Source organism: Capsicum annuum, chromosome 11 (assembly GCF_002878395.1).
Source record: "Capsicum annuum cultivar UCD-10X-F1 chromosome 11, UCD10Xv1.1, whole genome shotgun sequence".
NCBI classification, from domain to species: Eukaryota; Viridiplantae; Streptophyta; class Magnoliopsida; order Solanales; family Solanaceae; genus Capsicum; species Capsicum annuum.
This window is the reverse complement of record NC_061121.1, coordinates 225,320,971-225,348,554: the sequence shown is the minus strand read 5'-3', so window position 1 is coordinate 225,348,554 and position 27,584 is coordinate 225,320,971. Positions and strand designations below refer to the sequence as shown.

Sequence of the window (27,584 nt, the reverse complement as noted above, 5' to 3'; positions counted from 1 at the left end):
AATGAGTGTCGGTTGTCTCCAAACTGTTGTCGTCCCCAACTAAAAGCACTCTTTGATGCAACGGTTGACATTGGAACATTCAAGATATCTCTAACTAATCTTGCAAGCACAGGATATTGTGTTTCATTAATCCTCCACTAATCCAACGTGTTGATCCGTCGTCTGTGATCCTCTGGCGGCGACCGAAGATAATATTTCAGCTCTTTCTGATAACTTCATGTATAAGCTCTCTCATCAACATTGTTCCAGCAAGATAAATCATAAAAGGAATCAGAAAAACCACTATGTGCCGGCCTTTTAGAAGATGACGGCTCCTTGGGAGGATGAGGAGAGACAGTTGGAGTGATATTTGTAGGTATGGCTAAGTCAAATAAATTAGCATAGTGATTATATAATTTTTCTATGTATTCATTCGCATCACCCATAGTCATCCACAAATCAGGTTGTACTTATTCAGAATCATTGTTAGTATTTATTTCTAAGTTAGCATAAATAATAGTACTAAAGTTGCACATAGTATTATATTTCCTGAACGGATTTAACATACCACCAATCAAGTAAATAGGGAGAATCGGGAAAAAATATTTTTTAAATTTAGTAAATATGGCACCAACAGCTTCTTTATAACCTTCTTTATTTTTATATTTTTTGAGAAAACCAGAAATATCGACTATATATGCCAAAATATTACAAATGGTAGGATAATAAGCACGGGAAAATTCAACCGTAGCTACATAAATTTTTTCTAAAAACTTAACAAGATCATTAATTACAACCGAATCAGAATTATGTAGCATGCAATCAGCGGAATCAGCAAATGGACCACAATGTTGGTTATAAGTTAGTGTAATAGGAACTCTATATTTATAACAAGTTTTTAAAAACCATACGTAGAATTTCATCTAATATCAATTTCCTCGAGCATCAATATCGGTGCAAGTCCATTTTCTTGACATTTAACTTTAAATTCTCTAATTCTCGATCTACGATTATTTCCTTGAATACAACCAATAGCAAGACGAATTTTTTCAATAAAAAAACTCAAAAAACTCAAGACCATCTTTTACAATAAAATTATATATGAGACATGCACACTTAATATGAAAAATTTCAGGCAACGATGGAGATAGCTTAGATTTTAACTTTTTTATAGCAGTCTTGTTGTTAGAAGCATTATCAAAAGCAATACATAAGTTTTATTTTTGATACCATAAAATTCAACAACTTTAACAATAGAATCAGCAATAAAATCTCTAGTATGTTACGATCTTCATCATATAAAAAAGCAAGAATACGTTTTTGCATCACAAAATTACTATCCATTCAATGACAAGTAACAGTTAAATAATCATTTTTATTTACAGAACGATCAAGATCAGAAGTTAGGGACAATCTACATTGAATATTTTTTAACAATGTTGATAAATAAAAACAATATTGTGAATGTAGTCTAAAAATATCAGACTAACAAGTACTTTTAAGAACACCATTAAACATAAGATTATAAATTGCTTGAATATAATGAATAAAGGCATCAGAAGAAGGAAAACTAAAAGGCAAACAACACACAACTACCATTTTAGCTATTTTTTCCCGGTCCCTTAATTTATTATACTTCTTCATTACCTGACATCCCCACCACCTCGTGTAATATTTAACTTTCTTTCGTGAGCATCACTTATATGTCTTATTAACGTACCCGTAGCCCTTTGCTTGCCTTTGCTTTTATGCTTATATATTTGTTGACAAATATTGCATTGCACCTCAGTATCTGATATACGTTCAAAAAATTGTCATGCAATACTAGTTGTTTTACGAGGTCTTGGGGCACGGGGAGGACGGAAAGGGAGATTAACCAATTCAGATCTAATGTTAGCATTTTCTAATGTGGGTGTCTCACCAATATTTTCATCATCTTCGTCTAAATTAACCGCATCTATTTCATTTTCTTCTTCTATACCGTAATTGTTCTGAGTTTCTACATAATCCATATCGTGAGCACCTATACCTATTTCTTCCTCAAAAGGTGTACCAACCGATACAGGAGGCGAAGACACACGGGTATATCTACTACTTGAAGTAGCTCTACCGTTAGTAATTCGCTTTTTATGACCACTACCATTTTCGGGACAAAATTTTTTAACACCTTTAGTAGCGAGGTTTCGTAATTTATCCATAGTATAAATTAAACTAAAAAAATTCAAAATACACAAATATAATAAAATTAAATATTCAACAATTAATACAATAAATAAAAATTAAACGTAAGAGATGGAATGACAATACCAAAATTTGGAAGTATCCGAAGGTTGCGACTTTAGAAACTTTCACTCGTACTTTGTAATCGCAAAATTAAAAAATTAAAGTGAGCACTTTAGGAAATTAAATATATTGAATATTTGAGAATTGAGAATTGAGATTTGAGAGAATGAAATTTGAGAGAGTGAAAAAAATTGTGTGAAAAATGGTTTGAAGCTGTAGGGTATTTATAAAAAAAAATTTGGAATTTAAAAAAAAAATTCAAAGTAATTTTTTTTTAATTAATGGGCCCAAACTAGCCGTTTGGACCCAAAAATGGCTATACAACGACTAGTTTGAATCAAAATCCAAAAATTTTAAAAAAATAATCATAAAAAAAAATTAAAACCGAGCCGGTCCGATTAACCGACGGGCCCCAACTGGGTTGGATCCGAGCCGGGGTAACCGAGCCCAAAAAAAAAGGCTCGGGACCTGCTACCCTAAAGCCCTTGGACTTACCCGGGTCGAATCAAACCAGGCCGATTTCATGTTGGGTTGGGTCGGCCGAGTTGACCCGGCCCGTTTGACAGGCTTATATGATTCTCAACTATATGTTTGTTTTTGGTTCTAGTACATATGGAAGGTTAGAAGCTATGGATTTCCTTTGAGTGGCTCATATTTGCCCTCTAACAAATGGATCATATTTGTCCTTTTTGTTAACTGACCAATATTTACTAAATTAAAAATTATTTTCTTGGTTTTTAATTGGGAAATTTCCACGTAGATTTAAAAATCACCCATTGTTTTTCCCCTCCAAAACTGACCTATAGCTAGCTTGCAAAGAAACCACCTCTTTTATTCCCTATTGACCGAATTAAATTTTAATTAGCTTATTTTTTAATTTTAAAAATTGCCACGTGACTTAAAAAAATAGTCTATACATTTTTTACGGCTAGACTTATATTTTAAAGCCACGTGGCAATCCTTTTCTGGTGGATCGGGGGTAATTCGTTTAGAAAATGGGCAGACTTTTTTTGAAAAAAATCAATGAGAAATTTTTAATTTAAAAATAAGATAAATAATTTTTTTTGGAAAGAGATTTCCCTTTTCGCTAACGAACTCCTATTTACCGAATTAAAAATTGTCATGTGGCTTTAAAAAATGAGTCTACTCAGAAAAATGAGTAGACTTATCTTTTAAAAGCCGGGCGACATTTTTGAAATTTTTGTTGGGTAGAGTTATTTTTAAAGTAGTGCGTCAATTTTTCCCATTAAAAACTAAGAAAAATGATTTTTTTTTTTTAATTTAGTAAATATTGGTCAGTTAATATAAATTAGGAGTGAGTGTTCGGTATTCGATTCGATATTTTTAAAGTTTGGTTTCAGTAATCGGTATTTGAACGTAGATACCACATACCATACTTATAAATATCGGTTCGGTAATTCGGTAATCAGTAAATTAAACTTTGGTTCTCTATGATTTTTGGTAATACCATATTAAAGTTGGAGATGTGCAAATGTACGTTTAAATTTCAAAGAGTATATTTAATAGAAACCCTATTTAGTATTTCTTTTGTTGCTTTTTACAAATATAGTACTATGGTCCAAGAGATTATTTGAGATGACTAATATTATTGTCTATTGAGTTGGTATATATATATATATATATAAAATTCGATATTCGGTAAATATTGAATACCGAACGGTATTAATATCTTGTACCAAATCAATCCCGAATACCAAAATGTCTAAATTTTACTCCCGAAAATCATATTAAATATCAAATTTCTGAATTCCAATTATCAAATTTTTTGATTCGGTTCGATAATTCGATTTTCGGTATTTTATGTCCAACCCTAATGAAAATGACAAATATAAGCCATTTGTTGTGCAATGAGGGTGTATGTGACATTTTCTACGCTCTAAATATAGAGATTTTCTATATTTAGATAACATTAATTCTAACCCACAACTCTATTTTACACGTTGAAAAAGAATATTCTTCTCTTTCTTTAATATTATATTATTATTTTTCTTTCATTTATATTTCTTATTTCATAATTATTTTTTACCATAAATTTTTAAATAACACAAATTACAAGAAAATATTATATATTATTCATATTAATGAACAATTCAAATAAAAGTGAAATCATTGATAAATCCCGAACAACTATGTTTTTCGGGTACGAATACCCCCAGGACTCGATAGAAGGAAACTGACACACATGACATGACTTGATCACAAGATTGGGGTCCACAATTCGCTATATCATAAGTAGGGGATAGTATACTTCATGTATTTAATTAACACCACAAACATGGTAGGGTTTGCACGGATATAATTCGCACACAAAATTCATATTTCCATCATCATACATACTTCATGCCATCACCAGAAGAATACATAAATAGCATGGGCATTCATATTGAAGTGTATCGTTAACATGGACTTGTCATTTAGATATCACGAAATCATATAAATATGAACTTCTAACATCCTAGGCATTTTATCAAACACCTTACATGCATTCTTTAAGACATAGGTGGATTTTGATACTTGCATTAGTTCAACCCACCCAAAGTTCATGATTCTCAACCAACAATCACATATATTCCATGAAAAATATCCTTAGATATCATCTTGAAACTTGAACAACAATCTTCAACGTGTAAATGCTTATATCACCATAAAATTTTACAAAATAACATTTAAAAGCATGGTTCTTGAACTCAATGAACGGATTGAATCCATAGATGAACACTACGCATACCTTAAAGCTTGATCTTGAAAGAGATCTAATGTTTCTGAAGGTTCCTGAAGAAATCCTTAGTCTTGCCTTTGATTTTTCTTGACTAGAGTTTAACCCCTTTGGGAAAGAATGCTCTTGTTTCTGAGGAGATGATTTTGAGAGAAAACCCTAAACTTGTGGTTGAAAGTGTAAGAGAGGGTTTTTAAGATATTTTAACTAAAGAGAATGGAAGATAATACGTTCCTTGAGGGTTATAAGTCATAGGAAATGAAGGTAAAAGACCAAAATACCCTTATGAAATAAATTTCCAATTGCTGAAAATTATAGCTGACGACATTTGTGACAAGGCGTCAAAAATGTGGTAAGCCGTCAAAAATGTTGTCACACAGAAGCTAGAATTGATGGTTTCTGCCTAAGTCTGATGACCTTCGTGGTAGGGCAGCAAAAATGTAGTAAGCTACCATGAATTTCCTCACACAGGAGATGGTTTCTGCCTAAGGCTGACGACTTTCATGGTAGGGCATCACAAATGTGGTAAGCTACCATGAATGTCGTCACACAGGAGTTGGATTCTGCCTAAGGCTGACGACCTTCGTTGTAGGGCATCAAAAATGTGGTAAGCTACCACAAATGTCATCACATAAGAGATGGATTCTGCCTAAGGTTGGCGACCTTCGTGGTAGGGCATCACAAATGTGGTAAGTTACCACGAATGTTGTCACACTGTTTCCATCCTGACATGCTGGAGTAAAATAGGAATAACTCTTTGCTCTGATATTAGATTTAGTTGAAATTGGTATAGTTGGAAAGCTAATTCAATTATCTATTTGTTTATAGGTGATGATCTCAAAAATTCTAATTATTATGAGAGATATACTCATTTGAAGTTGACTATACCAATATTCTTCTCAAGAATTCAATCGGTAAGGAATGTTTTGATTCATCTGATAGCTGGGAGTTAGTTGAAGCCTTAATATGCATCTAACTTACTCATAAAACTATAAAAGAACCATGATGTACTATGCATGAGTTTGGTACATGGCTCTAATATTGGTTTGGATTTTTTGAGGTATTACAATATCTCCCCATTGGAAACATTCATCCTCGAATGATGACTGCTTGAGAGGGGAGAAAAGATAAAACAACGCATACACTGATCATGCTCAACTGGCATATGATTTAGGGTTGAATTGAATTCTAAACTGAATATAGTCCAACTGAACATGCATATCTTCTACGGTCTGAATGGTCCTTTCTGCTTGACCATCTGTCTGAGGATGAAACATTGTACTGAGATGAACTTGGGTACCAAGACCGTTTTAGAATGCTTTACAGAAGTGAGAGGTGAACTGGGTACCTCTGTCTGAAATGATAGATAGTGGAACACCGTGTAATCTAACCAACTCCCTGATATAGAGTTTGGCATAATCCTCGGCTGAGTAAGAGGTACAAACTGGAAGGAAATAAGCTGACTTGGTCATTCTGTCTACAATGACCCAAACTGAAGCATGCTGATGACGTGTTCTAGGCAAACCCATCACAAAGTCCATGTTCACTTCTTCCCACTTCCAAGTAGGAATAGTGAACTCCTGCATGGAACCACTAGGTTTCTGATGCTCTATCTTAACCTGATGACATGTAGAGCACTTAGCGACAAACTCTGCAACATCCCTCTTCATCCCACTCCACCAATAGATCTCCCACAAGTCGCGGTACATCTTAGTGGCCCCTGGATGAATAGAGTATCGCGCACCATGCGCTTCTTAAAGAATTCGCTGCCTCAAGTCATCTACAATGGGAACACACAGACGACCCTAACAACAAAGAACACCATCTCCCCCTTAGGAGAAAACCTCTACTTCCTGACTCTGAACTGACTCTTTTAGCTTAACAAGGCTAGGATCCTTGTCTTGCTTCTCTTTCACCTCGAAAACTAGGGATGACTCTGAACTACTCTGAACACATACACCACCCTCTGAAGAGTCGACTAAGCAAACGCCTAGTCTGGCAAGCTGATGAATCTTCTAAGCTAATTTCTTTTTACTATCCTCAACATGGGAAACACTACCCATAGACAGTCTACTGAGTGCGTCGGCCACTACATTGGCCTTGCTAGGATGGTAAAAGACACTCATGTCATAATCCTTTAAGAGCTTTAACCACCTTCTCTGACGAAGATTGAGATTTCTGGGAAAAGACATACTGAAGGATCTTATGATCTGTAAAGACGTCTATATGAACACCGTATAGATAATGCCTCCAAATCTTTAAGAAAAAGACAACTGCTGCTAACTGAAGGTCATGAGTAGGATAATTCTTCTCATGGGGCTTTAACTGTCTGGAGACATAGGCTATGACTCTACCATGCTGCATGAGGACACAACCTAAACCTACTATGGATGCATCACAATATACTATGAATCCATCAGAACCGTCGGGAAGTGCTAAAACTAGAGCTGAGGTGAGTCGAGTCTTCAACTCCTGAAAACTCTTCTCGCAAGGTTCTGACCACTGAAACTTGACCTTCTTCTGAGTCAATCTGTACATAGGAGATGCAATAGAATAAAATCCCTCAACAAACCATTGGTAATAGCCAGTCAAACCCAAGAAACTCCTGATATCTGATGGAGAGACAAGGCGAGGCCAGTTTCTTACCGCTTCAGTTTTCTGAGGATCTACTCTAATGCCATCACCGAAAATAATGTGGCCAAGGAATGCTATTGATCTTAGCCAAAATTTACACTTACTAAACTTGGCGAACAACTGGTGATCCCTGAGAGTCTGAAGAACAATTATAAGATGGTCTGAATGATCACGCTCTGTGCGAGAATAGACTAGAATATCATCTATGAAGACTATGACGAATGTGTCCAAGTACTGCTTGAACACCCGGTTCATCAAGTCCATGAAAGCTGCAGGGGCATTGGTAAGACCAAAAGATATGACTAGAAATTCAAAGTGACCATACCGAGTACGAAAAGCTGTCTTTGGAATGTCACATTCTTTAATTCTGAGATGATGATAGCATGATCTGAGGTGTATCTTAGAGAAATAACTGGCACCCTGAAGTTGGTCAAACAAGTCATCTATCCTAGGCAGCGGATACCTGTTCTTGACCGTGACTTTGTTGAGCTGACGGTAATCAATATACATTCTGAGAGAACCGTCTTTCTTGCGTACAAATAAGACTGGCGCACCCCATAAGGATACACTGGGCCTAATAAATTCCTTATCTAAGAGATCCTTCAAATGTTATTTCAATCCTTTGAGTTCTGCTGGTGCCATTCTTTATGGCAGAATAGAAATAGGCTGAGTATCTGGGAGAAGGTCTATGCCGAAGTCTATTTTCCTTTCGGGAGAAATACCTGGAAGATCTTTGGGAAAGACGTCTAAATATTCATTAACCACTGTGACTGATTCGAGACTGGGAGATTCAAAACTAGAATCCTTAACATGTACGAGATGATAAACACACCCCTTAGAAATCATTTTTCTTTCCCAAAGGTAGGAAACAAGCTGACGAAAGATGAAGTGCTACCCTTCCACTCTAGAACGGGCTCATTCGGAAACTGAAATTGAACTATCCTGTTTCTATAGTCGACTATGGTATAGCAGAAATGAAGCCAATCCATGCCGAGAATGACATCAAAATTAGTCATCTCTAACTCAACTAAATCTGCTGATGTAGATTTCTGAAATATCATAACCGAAAAGTTCCTGTATACCCGCCGAGCTATGATGGTTTTACCCACTGGGGTAGAGACTGAAAGGGGATCTGCTAAAACTTCGGGACTGATTCTAAAATCGCCTGCTATGTATGGAGTGACAAAAGACAAGGATGCACCTGGATCTAGCAAAGCATAAACATGAATATAGAAAATCTGTAACGTATAAGTAATGACATCAGGAGAATTTTCCTAATCCTGTCGGGTCTGAAGAGCATAGAATCTGTTTGGGCGTTGCCCACTAGTAGCACTGGAAGTGACACCCTACAAGTTTGGGCGACCGAACTGAGCTGTGGAACGATTCTGCTGACCCTGAAGACCTGGCTTAGGATAGTCCCTAACTCTGTGGCCTGGCTTGCCACAACCAAAACAATTGCCTTGACCCACTCTACACACACCCTGCTGGTGCTTACCGCAGGTCTGACACTGAGGATAAGTGCGGGAACTGCTAACACTGCTCTGAGATTTAGATCCTGGTTCTCTGTCTCTGTTGCCCTCCCTGAACTTCGGCACTAGGGCACTAACGGAGAAAGGGGCTAGAATTGCTAACTTAGGATAAAACTGTGAACGATTTTCTCCCTCTGATTTGGGCTGACCAAAACTGAAAATGCCTGTTCTTGCTCTCTTGTTCTGCCTCTCCCTAGTCTTAACCTTCTGCTCCTCTATCTGTTGAGTGTGGGTCATGAGCCTGGCTAAAGTCATGTCACTGTTCAGCATCGTATACCTACACTCATTTACTACGCTATCATTTACCCGTGACATGAACTTGCTCATCTTAGCCCTATTGTCTGCAACCACATGAGGGGCATATCTGGCTAGCTGAGTAAATCTAAGAGAATACTCTCTAACTATCATATTTCCCTGCCTGAGATTAATGAACTCAAGAACTTTGGCCTTTCTCAGCTCTCGGGGAAAAAATCTCTCTAAGAAAGCCGTGATAAATTTACCCACTCAATAGGACCTGCATCCTTTAACCTTTCTGCTAACCACTGCTTGTACCAAGTGTGGGCGACATCCTGCAATTGGTATGCAGCTAACTCGGCACTCTGAGAAGAAGTGACTCCCATGATATCAATGAACTTCTGGACTTGGTCAATGAATTCCTGAGGATCCTCGTCTGGCTTAGACCCAAAGAAGGACGGAGGGTTCATTCGGGTGAAGTCCTGAATCCTAGCTGCTGCTGAATCGGCCACTGGGTTAGCCGGAACGACTGCTGGTCATTTATTCTGGGAAGCTACAGACTGAGAAAGAGTGGTAAATGTGGTCCTGAACTCCGCATGAGAAACATGTTCGCCCAAAGGATCTTCGGGCTGAGGAGCTGGCTGATTTCTTCTCTTTGGAGGCATATTTCTGAAATAAGAGAAGAGTGGATTAGACTGAGAGACTGACTTAAAATTATGCTTACTAGCACGACATAAATACTGAAGAAAGGGAACTGTTCCTAAAATATCTCATAGCCTCCTGTACATAAATATGGCGCGCAACACACCCATGCACAAGACTCTACTAGATGCAGCTTTCAGAATTCCTAGGACTCTATTGAACCTTAGGCTCTGATACCAAGTTTGTAATGCCCCAATTTTCTAAATTAGAACGCTACGCCTACATGGTGCTTATGACCCCAAGAGACCACAAGCTAACCCATGACTAATATTTGTACCTGTATACTATAATTCATGACATAATAATGCGAAAAACATGCCCAATAGGCCATAAGGTTCAACTGAAATAATATAACATCCATATGGGCGAAAAATACCTAAAACAACTAAAATCTGAATCTAAAAGCTAAATCTGAGCGTAACTCCGAAAGCCTCTAAGTAATGTCTAAAATAAGAAGTTGAAGGAATATGTCTCCAACTAACTCCGTAAAATTGAACTGAAGATATAAATGAATAAATCAAATAATGTCATCCTCGAATGAAGAGGACTCACTGCAACTCTGTATTGCTGAATGCGACTGCTACTGCTGGTATGGGACTCGTGCCTCTAAACCTATGGTGTAACATGAAAAGAAAGCACCATAGCGTAAATACGTCAGCACAACTGGAGTACTGAGCATACGAGTGAGGTAGGCTAATACAAGGGTTTACGTGCATGAATAATACTACTGACTGACTGATATGAATGTAAGAGTACAAACATACATATATAGTAACTAAGATCATGAGTACGTGATGGCTAAATTTGTACGCTAATACATGGCTGGAACCATAGTTCTGATAACATGGATGATTGTATCTGACAGCCCTGAATCTGGTTGAACTCTCTGAGTTCCATGCTATAACTGAATTTGATTGTATCTAACAGTCTTGGTATACTGATATCTGAAGAACTGTCTAAATTCTTTTACTGAGATTGATACTGAAACTGTGGGAAGTAGTTGTTTAACCGATATGCCCCATATGTGCCATTATGGCTAAGATGGGGTCCAATCTCTGCCCTGACTGGAAGGGTGTCAATACCGTACCACTGGTAAGGATAACATGTGAACAACCCTCATATAATAGGTAACTCTAGTAAGAACGGTGGGAATCCTAACATAATAGGTTAAGCCACCTCATCTACCCTCATATAACAGGCTGCGTTGTCTCAACCTATGCTTGCTACATGGTTCTGAAATGCAAGGATGACTGCTAAGAATCACACCCTCATGTACAAGTGAGTTCCCATCCTTGGGTTCACTCGGTGCTAACTCCTACTCCTATCTGAAGAGACTAAATATGATTCAACTGACTGTACATGGACAGAATAACTAACTTCCATTGACTGACGGAGTAGTACTATTATCTGAGAGTTAACCGGGATCATGAGATTTTTGAGGTTTCCTGAGTCACATGATTGATTGATTTATATAGATTATAGCTTGACTGAGATTATCGTGACAACATGACATGGCTCTAGGGACACAACTATGTTTTTCGGGTATGAATACCCCCAGGACTCAATAGAAGGAAACTGACACACATGACATGACTTGATCACAAGATTGGAGTCCACAATTGTCTATATCATAAGTAGGGGATAGTACACTTCATGTATTTAATCAACACCTCAAACATGGTAGGGAAAGCATGGATATAATTTGCACACAAAACTCATATTTCCATCATCATACATACTTCATGCCATCACCATAAGAATACTTAAATAGCATGGGCATTCATATTGAAGTGTATCGTTAACATGGACTTGTCATTTATATATCATTAAATCATGTAAATATGAACTTCTGACATCTTAGACATTTTATCAAACACCTTACATATATTCTTTAAGGCATAGGTGGATTTCATACTTGCATTAGTTCAACCACCCAAAGTGTATGATTCTCAACCAACAATCACATATATTCCATGAAAAACATCCTTAGATATCATATTGAAACTTGAACAACAATCATCAACATGTACATGCTTATATCACCATAAAAGTTTACAAAATAACATTTAAAAGCATAGTTCTTGAACTCTATGAATGAATTAAATCCATAGATGAACACTACGCATACCTTAAAGCTAGATCTTGAAAGAGATCTAATGTTTCTAAAGGCTCCTGAAGAAATCCTTAGGCTTGCCCTTGATTTTTCTTGACTAGGGTTTAACCCTTTTGGGAAAGAATGCTCTTGTTCCTGAGGAGAAGATCTTGAGAGGAAACCCTAATCTTATGGTTGAAAGTGTAAGGAAGGGTTTTTAAGATGTTTTAACTAAAGAGAATAGAAGATTAAACGTTTCTTGAGGGTTATAAGTCATGGGAAGTGAAAGGAAAAGACCAAATACCCTTATGAAATAAATTCCTAGTTGCTAAAAATCATAGCTGACGATATTTGTGAGAAGGCGTCAAAAGTGTGGTAAGCCGTAAAAAATGTCGTCACACAGAAGCTGGAATTGATGGTTTCTACCTAAGTCTGATGAACTTCGTGGTAGGGTATCACAAATATGGTAAGCTACCATGAATGTCGTCACACAGGAGCTGGTTTCTGCCTAAGGCTGACGACCTTCGTGGTAGGGTGTCATAAATGTGGTAAGCTACCACGAATATTGTCACACAGGAGTTGGATTCTGCCTAAGGCTGACGACCTTCGTGGTAGGGCATCACAAATGTGGTAAGATACCACGAATGTAGTCACACAGGAGCTGGATTCTTCCTAAGGATGGCGACCTTCATGGTAGGGCGTCACAAATGTGGTAAGCTAGCACGAATATCGTCAACTGTTTCCAGCTTGACATGCTGGAGTAAAATAGGAATAACTCTTTGCTCCGATATTGGATTTAGGAGAAATTGATATCGTTGGAAAGATAATTCAATTATCTATCTGTTGAAAGGTAATGAGCTCAAAAATTCTAAGTATGATAAGAGATACACTTGTTTAAATTTAACTATACCAGTATGCTTCTCAAGAATTCAATCGGTAAGGAATGTTTTGATTCGTCTAATTCGGTAAGGAATGTTTTGATTCGTCTGATAGCTGAGAGTTATCTAAAGCCTTAATATACATCTAACTTACTCATAAAACTATAAAAGAACCATGATGTACTATGCATGATCTTGGTACATGGATCTAATATTGGTTTGGATTTTTAGGGGTATTACAATGATATACAGCTGAATGAGCATGGAAAAGAGAAATTCTGACAGGATCATTACCTTAAGCTGTGTCTGAGTTTGTGGAGAAAAAATGAGGCTACTTGGTCTGCATATTTGCTTCTGTTTCCCAAGTGGCTCTCTCAACGGACTGATTCCACCAAAGAACTTTGACCAGGGGAACTTCTTTGTTCCTTAGTCTACGAACTTGTCGATCAAAGATCTAGACTGGAATTTCTTTATAAGAAAGGATGTTCTGACCATCTACGCTTTCTAAGGGGATAACTACAGCTGGGTCACCAATACACTTCTTCAACAAAGAGATATAGAATACTGGGTGCACTGATGCAAAGTTTGCAGGCAACTTAAGCTCATAGGCCAACTTTTCGAAATAGCTTAAAATTCTGAAAAGCCCAACATATCGGGGACTAAGCTTCTCTTTCTTGCCAAACGTCTTTACCCCCTTCATGAGAGAGATTTTTAGATACACCAAATCACTAATCTCAAACTCAAGATCTTTCCTTCTCACATCTTCATACTATTTCTATTGTCTTTGAGAAGCCTTAAGCCTCTCCCTAATTAACTTTACTTTCTCTAAGGAATCAAACACCAAATTAGGCCCTACTACCGCAGCCTTACCTACTTCAAACCAACCAATCGGATATCTACATATCCTTCCATATAGAGCCTCAAACAGAGCCATCTAAATACTGAAATGATAGTTGTTATTATACGCGAATTCAATCAAAGGCAAGTGGTCATCCCAACTGCCCTTAAAGTCCACTACACAAGCTCTCAACATATCTTCTAAAGTTTGAATGGTCCTTTCTGCCTGACCATCTGTCTGAGGGTGGAAGGTTTTACTAAGGTGAACTTGCGTACCAAGAACCTTCTGAAAAGATTTCTAAAAGTGAGAGGTAAACTGAGTACCTCTATCTGAGGAACACCATGCAACCTAACCAACTCTCTGAGGTAGAGTTTAGCATAGTCCTCGGCCAAATAAAAAGTATAGACTAGTAAGAAATAGGCCGATTTGGTCATCGTGTCCACAATAACCCAAATAGAATCATGTTGCTGGCGAGTACGAGGAAAACCTATCACAAAATCCATGTTCACTTCCCCCCACTTCCAAGTGGGGATACCGAATTCCTGCATAGACCCACAAGGCTTCTGATGCTCAATCTTAACTTGCTGACAAGTGGAGCACTTAACTATAAACTCTGTAATATCTCTCTTCATCCCACTCTATCAATATATTTCCCGTAGATCATGGCACATCTTTGTGGCCCTGGATGAATCGAGTAACTCTCACCATGTGCTTCTACAAGAATTCTCTATCTCAACTCATCAACACGTGGACCATACAGTCTACCCTGGCAACGCAACACACCATCTCCCCTTGGGAGAAAACCTCAACCTCCTAATTTCCAACTGACTCCTTCAACTTCATTAGGTTAGGGTCCCTATCTTGCTTTTCTTTTACTTCGGCAACTAAAGAAGATTCTGAACTATTCTAAACCCAAACACTACCCTCTGTTGAATCAACCAAACGAACACCTAATCTGGAGAGGTGATGAACTTCTCTAACTGACTTCTTATTATTATCTTCAACATAAGCAACACTACCAGCAACTGAGGGAATTTTCCACTATATTGCCTTGCCTGTGTGATACAAAACATTCATATCATAATCTTTCAGCAACTCTAACCATATCCTCTGGTGCAGATTTAAATCCTTCTACGAAAATACATACTACAAGCTCTTGTGATCTATAAACATATTAACATATACCCCATACAAATAATGCCTTCAAATCTTTAAGGCAAACACAATAGCTGCTAACTCAAGGTCACGGGAAGGGTAATTCTTTTTATGGGGCTTAATCTGTCTAGAGGAATAGGCCACCATCTTACCCTTTTGCATCAAAACACACCCCAAACCAACTCTAGAAGCATCACAGTACACAACAAACCCATCTGAAAACCCATCTGAACTATCTGGTAAAATCAACACTGGGGCTGTGGTGTGTTGAGTCTTTATCTCTTAAAAACTCTTCTCACAAGAATCTGAGCACTGAAACTTAACTTTCTTAAGTCAAGCTAGACATGGAGAATGCAATAGATGAAAAACCTTTAACAAACCACCGGTAATAACCAGTCAAACCCAATAAACTCCTAATATTTGATGGAGAAATGGGTCTAGACCAGTTTCTCACCGCTTTGGTCTTTTGAAAATCAACTCTAATGTCATCACCAGAAATAATATGGCCAAGAAAAGCTATTGATCTTAGACAAAATTCGCATTTACTAAATTTAGCGAACAACTAATGAGCTCTAAGAGTCTGCAATACTATTCTGAGGTGATCTGCATTATCATTTTTACTACGGAAGCAGACAAGAATGTCATCAATGAAGATTATGATGAACATGTACAAGAACTGCTTGAACACTCTGTTCATCAAGTCCATGAAGGCTACTGGGGCATTATTAAGACTAAATGACATGACTAAAAACTCGAAGTGACCATACCGAGTTCTAGAGGCCATTTTTTGAATGTCGTACTCCCTAACTCTTAGTTGATGATAGCCAGATCTGAGGTCTATCTTAGAAAAATAACTGGCACCCTGAAGTTTGTCAAACAAGTTATCAATTTTGGGAAGTGGGTACTTGTTTTTTATCATGACTTTGTTCAACTGACGGTAGTCAATACATATTCTGAGAGAATATTCTTCTTACGTACGAATAGAATTGGTGCGCCCCACGGGGTGATGCTGGGCCTAATGAATCCCTTATCTAGGAGATCCTTCAATTGTTCTTTCAATTCTTTGGGTTTGAATGAAGCCATTTTATATGGCAAAATAGAGATAAACAGGGTATCTGGAAGAAGGTCTATTCCAAAGTCGATTTCCCTTGCGGGAGAAACTCCAAGAAGATCTTCAGGGAACACATCTGGAAATTCCCTCACTACTGAACTGACTCAAGAGTTGGAGTCTCAGAATTCAAGTTCTTGACTCAGACAAGATGGTAAATACACCCCTTAGATATCATCTTTCTGGCTCTAAGGTATGAAACAAGCTGACCCCTAAGCACTGTGGTACTACCTCTCCATTCAAGGACTGGTTTATTTGGAAACTGAAAATAAACTACTCTGTTTGTGCAATCAACTGAAGCATAGCATGAGTGGAGCCAATTCATGTTAAGAATGACGTCAAAATTCATCATCTCTAACTCCACAAGATCAGCTGAAGTAACTTTCTGAGACACTGTAATCGGACAATTCCTGTATACCCATTGGGCTACAATAGAGACACCCACTGGGTAGACACTAAGAAAGTCTCTACTAAGATTTCAGGACTGACTCCAAAGTTGACAGCTATATAAGGGGTTACAAAAGAAAGAGAAGCTCTAGGGTCTAATAAAGCATAAGCATGTAAATGAAAGACTTGCAATGTATCAGTAACCACATTAGGAGAATTTTCCTGATCCTGTTGGTACTGAAGTGTATACAACCTATTTGGACACTGACCATTGGTATCACTGGAAGCGGCACCCTACTGAGTCGGGTGGCTGACTGGAACTGATGACTAATGAGACTGGCCCTGTTGGTGCAAATCCCTACCTTTCTGAGCAACTACCTGACATTCTCGAATTTGATGGCCTGGCTCGCCACACCCAAAGAATACATTACTGCTAGCTCTACACTCACCCTAATGGTTTCCGCCACATTTCTTGCAAAGAGGATTTGTACGACCACTATTTACACTGCCTTGGGACTTAGAGCCTGGCTTTCTATCAGTATTATCATTTCTGAATTTGGGTACTGGGGCACTAGATAAAGATAGAGCTATGAATGAAGATTTTTTATGGAATTGAGGACGATTAGCACCTTTTGACTTTGGTTGAGCAAAATTAAAGCTACCTATTTAAGCCCTCTTATTCCCCCTCTCTCTCTCTTTAAGCTTCTACTCCTCAAACTATTGAGCATGGACCATAAGCCTAGATATGTCCATCTCTTTAATTAACATTGCAATCCTATGCGCCATGACCACATTGTCAGATACTCCAGATACAAACTTGCTCATCCTAGATCTACTATCAGCCATCACATGAGGAGCATACCTAGCTAACTGAGTAAACTTGAGGAAATACTCCTTCAATCTCATGTTGCCCTGCCTCAAGTTGATGAACTCTAACACTTTGTCCTCCCTCATCTCTAACAGAAAAAATCTATCTAAGAAATTTATAGCAAATTCTTCCCACTCTACAGGCTCTGCATCTGCACCTCTATCTACCTTTTACTGCTTAAACCATGTATGGGATACATCCTGTAACTGGTAAGAAGCTAGTTCAGTACTCTCACTAGAAGTCACCCCCATAATATCTATTACCTTTTGCACCATGTCTATGAATTCCTGCAGATTCTCTTTATACTTGGATCCAAAAAACAAAGGAGGATTCATTCGAGTAAAGTCCCGAATCCTAGCTGCGGCAGTATTAGCCACTGGGTTGGCCAGAACAGCGATTGGTCGAACATTTTGAGCTACCACAGAATGGGCTAGAGTAGTGAATGCAGCTCTGAACTCTGCACGAGAAACATGCTTATTCAGGAGATTTTCCTTAACGGGCGAAGGTGATTGATAGTTTACGTTTCTTGTTTTGTTTGTCTTTCTGGGAGGCATGTTATATAAATGAAAGGACAAGTAGATTAGACAAAGATTTTAACATGAACATCATGCTCAGTCGCATACATGAACACTAAAAGAACGAAAATTTTCCTAAAATGCCTTATAGTCTCTTGCTTATGAGTGTGGCGTGCTTCACACCCATGCACAAGACTATACTTGACACGGCTTTCAGACTTCTTAGGATACTTTAAAACCTTACGATCTAATACCAAGTTTGTAATACCCCGAGAGTACACCCTGGGCATCACACGGTGCTTACAGTACCGACGGACCACAAGCTAACCTATGAGTTGGTACCTGCTGTGAGCATTGAATAAAACTAATAACAAAATAACATATGCAAAATTAATTGTAGAATGCCATAAGGTTTTAAGTCATAAATATGATAAAGTTTGTAAGATAAAATTAGTAATACTGATGAAAACATCTGATAATGACACTGAAAACTAAAAACTAAATAACTGTCTAAAATGTTTGAAAGTCTCTAAACTGACTGAATAAGAGTTGATGGGACATGCCCCAACTAACTCCAATTAACTACTGAACTGAAAACATGGAAATAAATATAGTTTGTTCTCAAATTATGAGGACTCACCACTGCTATGCTTATAATTTGGAAGGTCTAGGCACGATCCAGGAACTGAGAATCCGAACCTATGATATGATACATCATAACGCAAGAAAAGAGTATGCGATCAGTACTTTGAATGTATTGGTATGCTAAATAAGGTAGGTTGATATGCATGGTTTCGTGTGCAAGAATACTGACTAAATAACATAAAGTACTGAATAGAATGCATAGAATCTATAAATACTGAGAATGCGTGAAATCTATAACTACTAAGGATGCATGACAATGCATTAAACATGTTCTAAATATAATCTGTAAACTAAAATACCAAAATCTGATAACTGAATTACTGATAGCTGTATGCAATGGTCAAGTAACTGAAACTGAATTACTGAACTGATCACTGGACTGAGACCGTGGGGGATATCATCTAACTGAAATGTCCCAATAAACACATTCGGAGTCCAACCTGTGACCCAGTTGGAAGGGTGTCAGTACCGTACCACGGGTACTAACACTGGCTGTGAGGATCCATAAATATACTGTCCCGAAGGACTAAGGGTGTTAAGCCTAAACTGATGGGTGACCTCTGTGAGGTAGTCAAGCCTAATCTAATGGGTGACTCCGCATATCCTACACAGGCTACGTAGTTCTGGAGTACAGGGACTGCTACTAATAGCTCTACCTAGCTGACGGGAAAGCCTCCATCCCTGCACTCGCTCGGTGCTAAATCCTACTTTCAACTAAAATAACTCAGAGTACTGAATTGTTCTAAGGTTAACTGGTTATGATGTTTGACTGAACTGATCATATAGTGCTCATAACAAGTTTTAAAACTATTCTGAAGATACCAAGACTAAGTAAAACAACTATATTTTTAGGTATTCATAACCCCCAGGACTCAATAGCAATAATGGTAAAACAATACTAGACTTGGAGAACACAATATGAAAGCTTTTATCAAAATTTCATTCTTGTAGGCATTTCATCAAACACTTGATATTCATAGTTCAAGATAAGCATGTGAATAGTTTAAAGCTTGTAGAAATATAAGGACGATTGGAAACACGTGGTGCTATCGCGTTGCACCACTGGAAAAAAGGACGATTTCAAACTGGAATCTTGGCGCGAGGTGGTGGCAATCGCGGTACTGGAAATTCACAACTGTGAAAATGCTCCTTGGCGCAATGCAGTGCTGACCGCGGTGACACACTGGAAAAGGAAGAACACAAAATAGTATATCAGCGCGAGCAATGCTTATCGCATTAGGCTACTATTTTGCGCTAAAAGTACCATAACTTCTCACTCGAGTATCAAATTTAGGCAAAATTAGTATCGTTGGAAATCTAATTCAATTTCCTACAGTTTGGTGTATCTTGAGCTGGAAAATTCTAAGTAGAGAAAAAGATATGCTCGTTTGAAGTTGACTAAAGTAACATTCTTATAAAAAATTGTATCGATAAGGATTAATTTGATTCGTCTAATAGCTGGGAGTTATTTGGGGCCTTAATACACATCCAACTAACCCATAAAACTACCAAAGAACCATAATATACTACGCGTGAGTTTGGAACACGACTCTAGCATTGGTTTGAATTTTTGGGGTATTATAGTAGATTTTATCTATATTTTAATAGACATTCACTATAAGGTAAATACATTCATAACACTCCCCTTGAATGTCTAGATAGATAATGTGTCTAGTTAAAACCTTACTAGAAAAAATTCAGTAGGAAAAAAAATCTAGTGAAGAAAAAAGAGTACACATCTCTAACAATACACAAATAAGCTGCTTTATTAAAAAACCTTACAAGGAAAATCCAGTGGGAAAAAACCTTTAAAGGGAAAAAGAGTACAATACATATTTGCTCCCCCTGACGAGAACATCAATGAACCTTTGCATCCCGATCTTGCGTACCATCTTATTGAAAGTTGCAGTAGGAAGAGACTTGGTGAATAAATCAACCACATTGCCACTTGAACGAATATGTTGCACGTTAATATCATCATTCCTTTGTAGCTCATGTGTATAGAAAATCTTTGGCAAAATGTGTTTCGTTCTATCTCTTTTTATGCATCCTCCCTTAAGCTGTGCTATCCATGCTGCATTGTCTTCATATAAAATCATTGTTGCTTTGTCACATTTCAAACCGCATTTTTCTCACATGAGATGTATCATGGACCTCAACCACACACATTCTCAGCTCGCTTCATGAATAGCAATTATCTCAACATGATTCGATGAAGTGACTAGATAGACTACTTTGTATATCTTCAAGATATGGCAATATCCCCACATGTGAACGCATTGCATGTTTGAGATCGAGATTTATGCGGGTTAAATAAATACCCAACATCAACATAATCAACAAGATTGAGACTACAATCTTTAGAATAAAATAAGATCATGTGTTTGATCCCATTTTGATGTCTCCTGGTAGGAGCAGAACTATACCTTGCTAACAAATTAACAGAAAAGGCTAGATTATGTTTTATAGTATTTGCACGAATTGTACTAAGATATGGTACTTCATATTTCTCATTTCAGCAAATAATCTATTTCTTTTGAAAAATCTCCAAGAATTTCAACAATATTCAGACTATCAATTTATCCCTTATAAGGATAATAAATAAGTTTCCCTATGCGTCAGGCATTTTGAATCCTTTAGGGATTTTCATATGAATTTTCAAGTGACAATATCAATATGTGTGACATCTTCAAGTGTCTATACTGCAAATCAAATAAGTGTTATGCTTACCAAGATGCATCATTTCATGTCACTTGATAAATATTTTTACCTCAGTATACTTAAATAAACCTAGAAATCAGATCCACGTAATCTTTTATAATATTACGCTAACATTGTATCAAAGATATTGATGATATATTATTTTGTATTGGTTCACAGTGTAACATAACATTTTGAGATCTCATCACTTTATTATTTTCAGGTTCTTGAACCTCTCATAAGGTTTAGTGAAGTGTTATGTCTTAGGCTCTTTAAGAGCACATTGCCTTCTTATTACGATTATTTGTTCCTTATCCTTTTCAAGGATCATTTCATTTAGAACCAATTAGTCTACCATGCTTTACCTCTAGGGACGCAAATAGGAGCACTTATAGCTTAAATATGAGATGCTTTCAACATTTGACTTGAGTTTTCTTTTGAATGAGGATCTGATGATAATTCCTAACATATTTCATAGCTGCTTATAATCTTCGCCTTATGTTAGGAAAACTAACATATATCCTCCATCTTCTTTGAGGAATACCTCTTTGTGCATCATGGTATATTCATTAATCGTATACTGCACATCAACTATTAGATGGACAATGTGTGGTTCCTGATTCAGATTCAACTTTGAGGGGAGTTAATCATAATTTATTAGTTTGATACATAAAAGTACTTCTATATGTAATATATCGTATTTCAAACCAACACATGAAGTTTTGTTCTCATTAGCAATGGTCCAACTTTTTATAGAAGACATTCAATGTCAAACCATCATGATCAAGATGAATTATCTTAATTACACAATTTGAAAATTATATTCTTAACCCAATTTATATTGAGCAAGAAACTTTATGAATGTTAAAGAGAAAAGAAATCATTTCTTCCCTGAACTTGTTCGCATAACTTACTTTAGCACTTAAACTTAACTTCTGTTTATTTACCCCCTTAACATCTTTAAAGTGTATTATTTTCACTCCTCAAAACTGAATACCATTCTCACAACGGAGAGTGTGTTACACTTGCCAACACATCAACGCCACGTCATTACCACGTAAGAAGTTCGATTTTTCTAAAAAAAAAATAATCCCTACACATTATTTTTATATATTTTTTAAAAAAAATAAAAAAAATATATTTACTATTTTATATATATATATATATATATATATATATATAATAAAAAAAAGGCACCCTCACCCCCATTTTCTTTCTTCTTCACAACCCTCATCCATCCCGCCCACCCTGCCCCCTACCCTGTAAATGCAACCCCCCTCCTTTCTATCTTCTTCAAACTACCCCACCTCTTCTCTCTCCTCCATTTTGTATCTTCTTCAAACTACCCCACCTCTTCCCTCTCCTCCATTTTGTATCTTCTTCAAACTTAAAGCATATTACCTATAGCCATTGTTGTTGTCCTTTAATAAAAAAGAAAGTACCAATTATTCCTTCATCAAACCATCAATTCAAGAAATAACAATGCAATAGCATCACCATATTCTAATTCAAAATTCTTCATTCCGACATATTCCGACAAAAATCATCGGAAAACAATTAAAACAAACCCACAAAAAAATATATGCACAAAATTAACACCACCACCACCATTAACACCGCCGCTAATAACTTTTCTTCGATTTCAATTTTATTTCAAATTTTAAATTCATAAAGATAACTTTTAATTTTGGAAATTCAATTTCTTTCTTTTCTAATGATCTTAAGTCAAAGGGTTTTAAGAAGAAATTGAAGGGGGGGTGAAGGATTTGGTATTGAAGGAGAAGAAATTGGGGGTTTGGAGGGAGGGTGTGGGGCAGGTAGTGGTGAAATTGGTGGTTGAAGAAGGAGGGGGCTGGTGGTGGCGGGTTTAGAGAGGAAAATTATGGTGGGGTTGGGATGGGAGTGGGGGTTAAAGGAGATGGATATATATATATATATATATATATATATATATATAAATAGTTTTTTTTTAAAGAATAACCCCATATGTTTTTTTTTTAATTTCACGTCAGTTTGAGGGGTGAAAATAATACACTTTAAAGATGTTAAGGGGGTAAATAAATGGAAGTTAAGTTTAAGTGCTAAAGTAAGGTATGAGAACAAGTTCAGGGGGGAAAAGATGTCTTTTCTCAATGTTAAATGTTGACAATAAATGTACATGTGATCATCTTATTGATGCATCTTTTCAAAACATATCACATGATAGGTGAACGAGCTCTTTTTCACCTTTAATACTTTTCAGATTTTAAGGGATCAAATTTCAATATTAGTTGGTCCAACCAACTTGTCATGAGAACGAGCGACATAAACAATTCTTGAAGAATCTTCTATTTCTTCAACATACATCTAATACTCAATATGCACTTTTTCGGAATATAGCAACCGTTCATGTCAATTTATGAACTTTTATACTAGTAAACTCCAAGTTACCATGACATGTGCGTTTTTACTTTAGTAAATTTCAGATTTACTATCATATGAATAAATTTTTGAATTTACTACTTCAAAAGTAGATTTCACAATAACTTTTCTCAGTTATTCTGCCTCATTCGAAGGTGAGTAATGGTACCATCATAATCAAGTGCACGTTTGTATTAATAAGTTTTACTAAATATTATCACATTCACCTTAGAGAATGGATATTACTTAAAACAATCAAAATTCTCATTCCCAAAGAATGGAATATAATCGTGCCTTAAGTCTATCAAATTTTGATAGCTTATAACCTATTTCATGATATTGCTACTTCAAGAGCACATTGAGGCATGCATATCTTTCAAAGTATATCATATATTGCTGCCACATTTACTTCACGAATAGAGCGAATTGTTATCTTTCAGACCTATCATATATTGCCACTACATTCACTTTATGGAATGGAGCATATCAATGTGATATGTTTCATGACTTTTCACCAAACACCCATTATTTTTTCTTATCCATCATAATATCATCAATATGGTGTATTGAGATTCAAACTCAATATCTTATCCATATAAAGATGTCTTAAGCATAAATCAATGAGACTTGAATTCAATATCTCAACATCTTGATCATTGGGACTCTAACCCGATGTGTTAAGGGGCTGAGACTTAAATCCATCATCATACATTTTAATAATATTGTTCTTCATGAACAAATTTAAGAGATAGATTATCCCGAACCAATTAGGTTCTCTCATATCCAATGAATCCAACGAGATATAAAACTCGTTATACATATAATGTTATACATAAAAAGTTTATCTTAATATCCAAGGATCTATATATTAAAAGGAGCCACCAATTATATAAAGAAATTGACACACTATTATAAATAGTGATTGGCTTCGCAACAGTTAATATGTCTATAAAAGCACCATGAAAATTATCATCCATGTCAAACTAAAGGCAACTTAAATAAGCAGCAATTAAATCACTAAGAATAGCACGTGTGCACACATATTCAAACTTTAAAACACATAGTATTATACTAGGGAAAAGGCATCATTTCCACCCCAAACTATATTCGAAAAGTCGAAGCCACACCTAAACTATACTAGTGACCTATTACACACCTAAACTATAAAAAAGTGAAACTATTTACACCCTGTCAGGCTACAACCACTTGCATGTAGTGTAGTGTTTTACACGCGCTACCGCGTCAGCACCACGTCAGTAAAAAGTATCATTTTTTTATAGTTAAAGTGTGTTATAGGTCACTTATATAGTTTAGGTATGGATTCGACTTTTCGACTATAGTTTGGGGTGAAAACGATGCCTTTTTCCTTAATGTTTTTAGCTGTTTACTTTTGTTATTTAATAGGCTGGACGCGCCTAAAATAAGTGTAACACACACGCCTTAGAATGGGGGTCGTGGGAAGGTAATAATATCACTTTTATATAGTTAAGGTGTGTAATAGGTCACTTATATAATTTAGGTGTGGCTTAGACTTTTCTTATATAGTATGGGGTGGAAATGATGTCTTTTCCCTAATAATAGTTAATACTTATCTTATGACGGTATCCCGAGGGTGCAAATATCAGTGATGTTTGACTTTGTAAGAAACAAAATCAAATTTTATTCGATAAATTATAGACTCATACAGATAACGTGTTATGAAATGTAAAACAAAAAAGAAGAATAAAGAAGAGAGAAAGAGTGATTATTATTTCTCTTGAGGATTCTTTTTTTTCTGAGGATGATTTACAATGAATAAAACCGCTTTATTTATAGGAGAAATTACTCTCAATTTCTCCTTAAAAATAAATACTTCAATACCGATAAATATCAAATAGATCTTCTCTATATTGTTTATAGAGATTCATTATAATGTAAATACATTCATAATAATTAAAAAATAATTATGAATATTAGGAACTTTAATAATTAAAAAATAATTATGAATATTAGGAACTTAAATAATTATCAAATATAAGTTATAGTATGTTAAATTATAAATGTTACTCCCTCCATCCCAAATTATGTGTCATCATTTTCTTTTTAGTCCGTCCCAAAATAAGTATCGTCTTTCCTTATTAAGCAACTTTTTAAATATACAATTACCTTTTTATCCTTATTGGTCGCACTTAATTAAAAAAAAGATATTGACACATTTTTTATAAAGGTTAATTTGGTAAACTTTACCAAGTCTTCTCTTTTTTTTTAAACTCCGTGTCCGATCAAATGGCGACACATAAAATGGGACGGAAAGAGTATATAATATAAATATTAACGTTATAATCAAAAAGTAAAACAGAGGCAATGAATAGTTAATCCCCTCTATTTATAGAATTTAGAAGCGAATTTGGAGGGTGGTTGAAGTTACACCCACTAGTTTCCCCCTCCAAATATAGAGAGTATAGAGGGTAAAATAGAGATGGGTTGGAGATGCCCTTAGTATCAAAGTGAACTACTTAATTCCTTTTCCTTTTTTGTTTTTCTTTTGAGTGAAGCATCTAGTATTGATGAACTGTGATCAAATTTATTACCACACACTCTAATTTCACGGGATTCTATTATTCTAAATTAAATTTTAGTATATTTTTATCATTCTTTTTAGCTGACATGACATGTTTTATCAATTTTTTTAGCTGACGTAGTACCTTTGATGTGGATCCTATTTTATGTAATAAAGTGTCACGTTAACACAAAAAGGTGACAAAAATACCTTAAAATTGAGGTGAGGGGGTAACAAGAGCCTGTGAAGTTGGAGTGTGTCGTAGCAACTTTGGCCATAGTTCGGGATATTGGATGCTTATCTCTTTCCTTTTATGTAATTTCTCCAAATGATATGCCCTTTCTTTTCAACTAGTCTGTAATTTAAGAGTTAAGATCATATAGTTGGTTGGGAATTAGATTGGTGGTTTGCTTATAATAACTTGGACAATCTTTCCTTTGGTGTTTGTTAGACCCAAGTGACATATCTTTACGTGGTGTTAGAGAAGGTCCATCTTATTTGGACTCCAAATCCACCCTCCAGTTGGGTGCCCGTGAATGGAGGTGTTAGAGTGGGCTAGAGGCTTACATTGGTTGGGAATGGATTGGTGGTTTAGTTATAAGGACTTGTAATCCTCCTTTCGTGAGCCAGCTTAATTGGGTTGAGCTACTCTCAAGTGTCATATTTTTACATGATATTAGAGCCCGGTCCATCACTATTTAGGCTTCCGGTCTGCTCGCCAGTTGGGCCTGGGCATGGAGGGGGTGTTAGAGTGAGTTAGAATCCACATTGGATGGGAATAGTAAGAATAGTGGATTGCTTATAAGGACTTAGGTAATCCTTCCTTCATGAGCCAACTTTATGGAGTTAAGCCCCAAGTGTCATATGTTTACACAATATCCGAGCCAGCTCCATCACTATTTGGGCTTCCAGTCTCTGCTCCAGTTGTCCCTGGGCGTGGAGCGGGGGTTAGAGAGGGTTAGAATCCACATTAGATGGGGAATGGACTAGTGGTTCACCTTGCCTTCATGAGCCACCTTTATAAGGACTGACGAATATCTTTCCAATAGCAAACATAGAGTTTAAGGTTTCACCATATGTAATTGATACATAGAGTTTAAGGTTTCACCATATGCAATCGATTTGATACTCGGCTAACTTCGCCAGCCTCCGAGAGTGTAGAATTACTTTAGTGGTACAAAGAAGTAAAATGTCTAGCTTTTGTAGTTTTTCAATGTAGAATACATCTTAAATGAGATATCGTATTTCGTGTTTGCTGGCATTGAACTATATGAAGTATTACTTCATAAGTCTTTATTCTGATGAAGTATTTGGGTAACAAATGCTCAATTTTGGGTTCAGAAGGAACATAACTTATTTGA

At 36.5% G+C, this 27,584-nt stretch overlaps 1 protein-coding gene across 2 annotated transcripts in view; it reads left to right on the top strand.

Moving 5' to 3' along the window:
• Positions 1-27,584, top strand: part of LOC107847504 (abscisic-aldehyde oxidase) — a 38,510-nt gene that overhangs the window by 4,918 nt on the left and 6,008 nt on the right. The window contains exon 1 of one of the 2 annotated variants that reach the window (XM_047399814.1): positions 26,110-26,170. The exons of the other annotated variant lie outside the window; for it this stretch is intronic. The gene's annotated coding sequence lies outside the window, so the exon portion shown is untranslated. Of the gene's footprint in view, positions 1-26,109; positions 26,171-27,584 lie in introns of those variants that run through there. 2 annotated transcript variants of the gene reach the window in all.